This window comes from Taudactylus pleione, unplaced genomic scaffold (genome assembly GCF_031769625.1).
Source record: "Taudactylus pleione unplaced genomic scaffold, aTauple2 ptg001091l, whole genome shotgun sequence".
NCBI classification, from domain to species: Eukaryota; Metazoa; Chordata; class Amphibia; order Anura; family Myobatrachidae; genus Taudactylus; species Taudactylus pleione.
The window spans coordinates 3,365,154-3,371,224 of NW_028285492.1; positions in this window are offsets into that span (position 1 = coordinate 3,365,154).

The window sequence follows — 6,071 nt, forward strand, 5'->3', positions numbered from 1 at the left end:
AGTACAAGGGGAAAGTTTTACTGTATACGGTATGTGTGTGTACTGTCTTTTTTAACTATTTATTTTACAGTGGAGGAACGGGTGCTGGCCGCCTGCTGGCACTTGTAGTTCCACAAGTGCAAAAGGGCAGGCATGCTGGCATCTGTAGTTCCACTGTAAAAAAACAATAGTTTATAACTATTTAAAACATTATTACTCCCATACCCACAGCCCAGGGGTGCGGGGAAGAGCCTCGGGCTTCAGACCAAGCCTGGGGTTTCAGGAGAGGGGTGACCCCTTCTTGTGGGGGTCCCCACCTCCCCTGAGATCCACGGCTTGGGGTGCGAATGCTTTGGCCATGGAGACCCGGTCAGTTTGGGTGCAGTGCTGGTTTTACATATAGGGGGACCCCTACACATTGTTTTCCCCCTATATTTAAAAACCAGCACTGGCCCTGCAGCCAGGTGATGGTTCCTAAATCACAGTGGAAGCCTACTCGTTTTGTTACCCGTATTATTTGGAACCAGGACAGAGCAGTCCGGGGCCGGTTATGCTTTTGGGGGGGGGGGGGATTCTACGTAATTTTTTTTTAAAGATATAACCTTTGTTAAATGTGCAGGCTACTTGCTCGGGAGAGTTTTGCAGAGAGAAAACACTGCAATCTCGGGTGAGTATCTCATCTAAACTCACTACTAGGGGGAGAAATCTCGATCTGCTTCACCATCGGAAAACTCCCTTTCAGCTAAACTCACTTCTTATAAATTTTCGAGTTTAAAAACGGGAAAATCACCCGAGTTTTGGCAATGCAAATCGAGTTTAAAAACAAACAAACTCGATCAGACTAGAATCTTAGTGTCAGGACCCTGGTTAGTTTTCACCTTTTGCCTTGAGACTTACCCCTGTCAGCTGTCCCGTGGATCTGTATGTGTAATTCACCTGGGAGATCTGTCCTGATCATGCTGGCTGCAACACTTCTGTGTATGCATTTGGACTGTGCTCCTTTCCACAGTGATTATTCACCTGGGTCCTTTCCTGTCTGTGAACACTGCTAGTCCTTGACTGGAATTGCAGGTGTAGTTCTGACTCTCAGTTGTAAGAGGGGCAAGGGGTGGACTGCTGTGTGCGCCTGCTGCCGTGCAGGTGTGGCGGGGCACTTACCTCTCACACCCCGTGGCTCTCACCTTCAGGCCGCCTTGGTTTCTCCCACCGACGGTCCTGGGTCTTTCCGGTTCGACACAGCCGGGGACGGTCTAACCTGTTAAGATAGGTCGGACACGCTGAGCCTATGGGCCGGACCTTGGTGCCACAGGATGGACTGACGGACAGGGGTGCGGGGACTAGAGGATGGTCATCATTGGCACTTGTGGCCTCAGACTGGTTTACACCCGCGTGCCAGGCACATGGGTGCAACCCGAACGGAAACGCCCGAAAAGGGGAAAGGGGAGAGGGGACGACACACGACAATGATACGACACACAAACACAGAATGCGCTCACCGGGTATACCCCTTGTCTCTTTGCTGGGCGAGTAGTCCTGGTCTCCGCTCCTATAAGAGAGCACGGCTGCCTGGCGCCGCGCTAGAACAATACCTGCAGCCTAACACCGTATGGTGATGGTGCGGTGGATATGCAGTAACCTAGCACAGGTACAGTGGTCTCGGCCTAGCGACGCACAGTGGTGGTACAGTGCGTACACAATAACCTAACACAGGGGTACAGTGGTCTCGGCCTAGCGCCGCACGGTGGTGGTACAGTGTGTACACAATAACCTAACACAGGGGTACAGTGGTCTAATACCAAGATACAAGGGCCTCACTGAGGGCTTACCTGAACTGCCAACTCGCGTTCGGGACTCCCTCCAGCGACGATCCGCCTGCTCCGAAGACTCCTCCGCGTTCTGTCTCCTGGCCGCATGCGGGGGTTTTAAATACCCCGCCGCGCGGGCTCCTGGGCTATTGAGGTGGGCGCGCCCGGCACTGCGGGGTCCGGTCCTTACCGGCGTCATGGCCGCGCTGTGTCGCCGGGTGATGACGCGCCACAACACGTGGGCGCGTCCGGCGACGCGGGGTCCGGTCCTTACCGGCGTCTTCGTGGGAGGGGGGCGCACGGCCCCGGACCTCCCACACTCTCCCCTTCTTTTCCTTTTGTGGTCCCCACAAAGACCGGGTGGCACGACCACTCAAAGTCGGGGTCTGGGAACCGTGGTGGTGGCACTCCCAAGGTCGACCTCACGGATCTCCGAACTGGAGCCTCGAGGGACAGGGTGGCTGGTTCGGCCAGTAGTGGGCTGTCCTGGGGTCCGGGCAGTGGTGTTCCTGACGCCCGTGTTCCTGGTAGGGGTAGTTCGGTCCCAGCCGACTCCTCTGCGACAACGAGGGGGCTGTGCGCCCGTGAGGGGGGCGCCCACCAAGTGAATGGGGTGAACCCCAGGGTCCCTGGTCCCGGTTGTACACCCACGCCAGTTCTTGGACGAATTCTGGGCAACGGCGTTTCTTTTCGGCTTCCAAGGTTCTTAACATTTGTAACAGGGTCCGATTGAATCATTCGCAGGCCCCATTCCCCTGGGGATGGTAGGGCGTGGTCCGGGATTTTTGCATGCCGTAGGTCTGACAAAGTCGTTCCATCACGCTGCCCTGGAAACATGCTCCTTGGTCTGAGTGGATGCGCTCGGGGCAGCCATACCTTCGGATGAAGTGTTCCACGATGGCCTTGGCGGCTGTTTCCGCTGTCTGGTCACGGGTAGGCACCACCGCAGTGAACTTAGTGAAGTGATCCGTCATCACTAGGGCGTACTGGTGCCCGCTCGTCGACTCCCCTATTAGCACGTAGTCCACCATCAACAGCTCCAAGGCTCGCCTGGTCTGGATGGTCTGCACCGGGGCTCTCTGTTCGGTGGGCTTGGTGACGCCGCACGTCGGGCATGCCCGACACATGGCCTCTACCAACTCTTGTAGTCCTGGAAAGAAGTACTGATGGCGTATCCACTGGAGCTTCTTGGCCACCCCGAGGTGGGCCCCTTCCTCGTGGGCCTCCACTACCAAGCCTCGGGCCAAGCCTTCCGGGAGCACGACCTGCCTGACTTCGCGGAGTTCTTGTTCGAGGTAGGTGCGTTGGCACAACACCCCGTCGTGGACACCCCGTCGTGTTCCTTCCAGCTGTGGATGGCCCTTAGGTCTGGGTCTTGTTTCTGCTGCACGGCCCACTCGAGGGCGGTTCTCTGCAGCTGGAGGCCGCAACTGGTGGCTTCCAGGGGTCTGGGTGGTGGTCTAACCTTGGCAAGATCAGGGATTTCTAGGCCTTCCTGGTCCTCGTCGGAGGGGCCCTTGTGTGCCTCCACGGGAAAACGGGACAGGGCGTTGGTGTTGTACTTCCCCGGACGATATTTGATCTTGGGGGAAAATTTCGCCATCCAGGCAACCCAATGCTGCTCCAGGGCCCCCAACTTGGCCGTGTCCAGGTGCGCCAGAGGGTTGTTGTCTGTGATGACCTCGAACTCCATTGCAGTCAAGTACTCGGCAAACTTCTCCGTCACGGCCCACACCATTGCTAACAGCTCGAGTTTGAAGGAGCTGTAGTTTTCGGGGTTCCTCTCAGAGTCCCGCAGACTCCGGCTCCCATAGGCAATCACCCGTTCCTGCCCCCCCTGGATCTGGGAAAGGACTTCCCCCAGCCCTTTGTGACTGCCGTCGGTGTAGACCAGGAAGGGTTTGTCGAAGTCGGCGTAGGCGAGTACCGGGGCTTGGGTGAGGGCGTCTTTCAGCTGGTTGAAGGAGTCGTCTTGGGCTTGGCCCCATGCCACAGTCCTCTTTCGTGCATCCGTTGCCACACCTCTCAGCAGCTCATGCAGAGGTCCGGCTATCTTAGCGAAACCCCGAATGAACCGGCGGTAATAGCCGACTAGTCCAAGAAAGGCTCGTACCTCCGTCACGGTGGTGGGTGTTTTCCATCCCTGAATTGCAGCGATTTTGTCGGGTGTAGGTTTCACCCCGTCTTGGGATACTACGTGCCCCAAGTACTCAAGGCTGGGTTGCACTTCCTTGGCTTCAGTTTGAGCCTGTATTGCTCCAAACACTGTAGTACTTGATCCAGCCTACGGAAATGCTCGTCCAGCGTTGGGGCGAACACGATGATATCATCCAGATAGATCAAAATCGAGTCGAAGTTTAGATCCCCTAGGCAACGTTCCATGAGTCGTTGGAAGGTAGTTGGCGCATTGGAGAGTCCAAAGGGCATCCGGCAGAAATCAAATAGGCCCATGGGGGTGATGAAGGCCGTCTTGGCTTGGTCCCTTTCGGCCACCGGCACTTGCCAATAGCCGCTGGCCAGGTCCAAGGTGGAGAAGAATCGTGACTTCCCCAGGGCTGCCAATGATTCTTCGATGCGGGGGAGAGGGTATGCGTCTCGCACGGTACAGTTGTTCAGCTTCCGATAGTCCACACAGAAGCGTAGGGCCCCATCTTTCTTCTTAACTAGGACAATCGGCGCCGCCCACGGGCTTTTGCTCTCTTTGATGACGTGGTTATCCAGCATCTGGCAGATCATGGCCTTCACTTCCTGGTACAATTTTGGTGGAATGGGTCAGTATCGCTCCTGGATGGGGGGCTGGTCCCCGGTGTTGATCTCGTGTTCTAATGCCCGGGTGTAACCGAAGTCTTCCTCGCTGCGGGAGAACGCCTGTTGTCTCCTCCACAGAAGCCGTTCGAGCTTCTTGACCTCGGCGGGTCCGAGTTCACCTAGGGGCACGTCCATTTGTTCGAGTATTATTCGCCCGTTCCAGTCTTCTGTGGGCTCTACCCGCTCCTCCACCCTCACGGCCAGCGTCCATGGTTTCCGCACGTCGGGCTCTAGGAGGACGTTTTGTCCTGACTTGACGCCGCCCTTGGGCACAGCCTCTACCTGTGCCAAGATGGTCCTGGGGGGAACCTGGGCTGGGGCGTCCCCCAGGTTACAGATCCGGATGGGCACCAACCCATGCTTGACTACTGCCAAGACCCGGGCCACGATCAATCCGGCGTCGGTTTGGCCAAACCAGCAGGGTTCTATCATGACTTCCCTGCCCTCCAGGGGCCGTTGCGCCCGCACGGGCAGATCCACGACCACCTCTTGCCTGGCGGAAATCCTCACCCGTTGGTTATGGCCTGTCTTGACCCGTCCCAGGGGGCCTGTGTCAGCGGCTGGAGATGGTCCCTCACACAGCCGCATCACCCTTTGCACGGCCTGCTGTACGGGCTTCTGTACCCCCAGGTGTCTCCAATACCGGGGGCCCTTCTCCAGGACTAGGGCTTGGTCCAAGCAGCGGAGTATATTCATCCCCAAGATGACAGGCCCATGCTTCAAGTCCTCCCCTGCGACAACCATGATGCCTTTCTTCCCCAGGGACTGGGCGTACAGCTCCACCTCGACCCAAACCACACCCAGGATGGGAATCGGCAGGTTGTTTGCGGCCATGAGGGTTACCCAATCTCCCACGTTGGTCCGCTGCAGGTGGACGTAGTTCTCCTGGAAGCATCGCTGGGACATGGTTGACACTTGGGAGCCGGTATCCAGAAGACAGCACTGGCTCTTTCCCGCCAGCTGGGCTATTACTGTGGGGCACTCTCCAATGAGATCCGACGAGTGGGTAATGTCCACCTGGTCGTCTCCCCTCCTCGTGGTTTGGTCCGCAACCGCGAGGGACGCTAGTTTAAAGGTCTACGGCGTGTGTCTCGGCTGGGCCGTACCTCAGGACATTCGCGGGCGAAATGGCCAGGTCGATCGCACTCCCAGCTGACTGGACCCCTGGTGTCCCGTCGGCTGGCTGTTGACTCCCAGCGCCGGGGCGGGTCTTGCTCGTGAGGCTTCCGACGTGGGGCCTCGGCCCGCTCTCCTTCTGCACGGGTCTCCTCCCCGGCCCGCCGGTCTTCTGCCTGCTCCACTCGCTGCTTTAGCTGGGATACTTCCTGCTGGACCAGCAGGAGCGCCTTGGTCAACTCCTTGACGCAATTCTCCAGTGGGTTTAGGGGTGGGTTGGGGGTGCGGGAGTCTGGGTGTGTCGGTTGGAGGGACACAGAGCAGGAGCCAAACTCCTCATCCTGATCCTTGGCCAATGCCTTC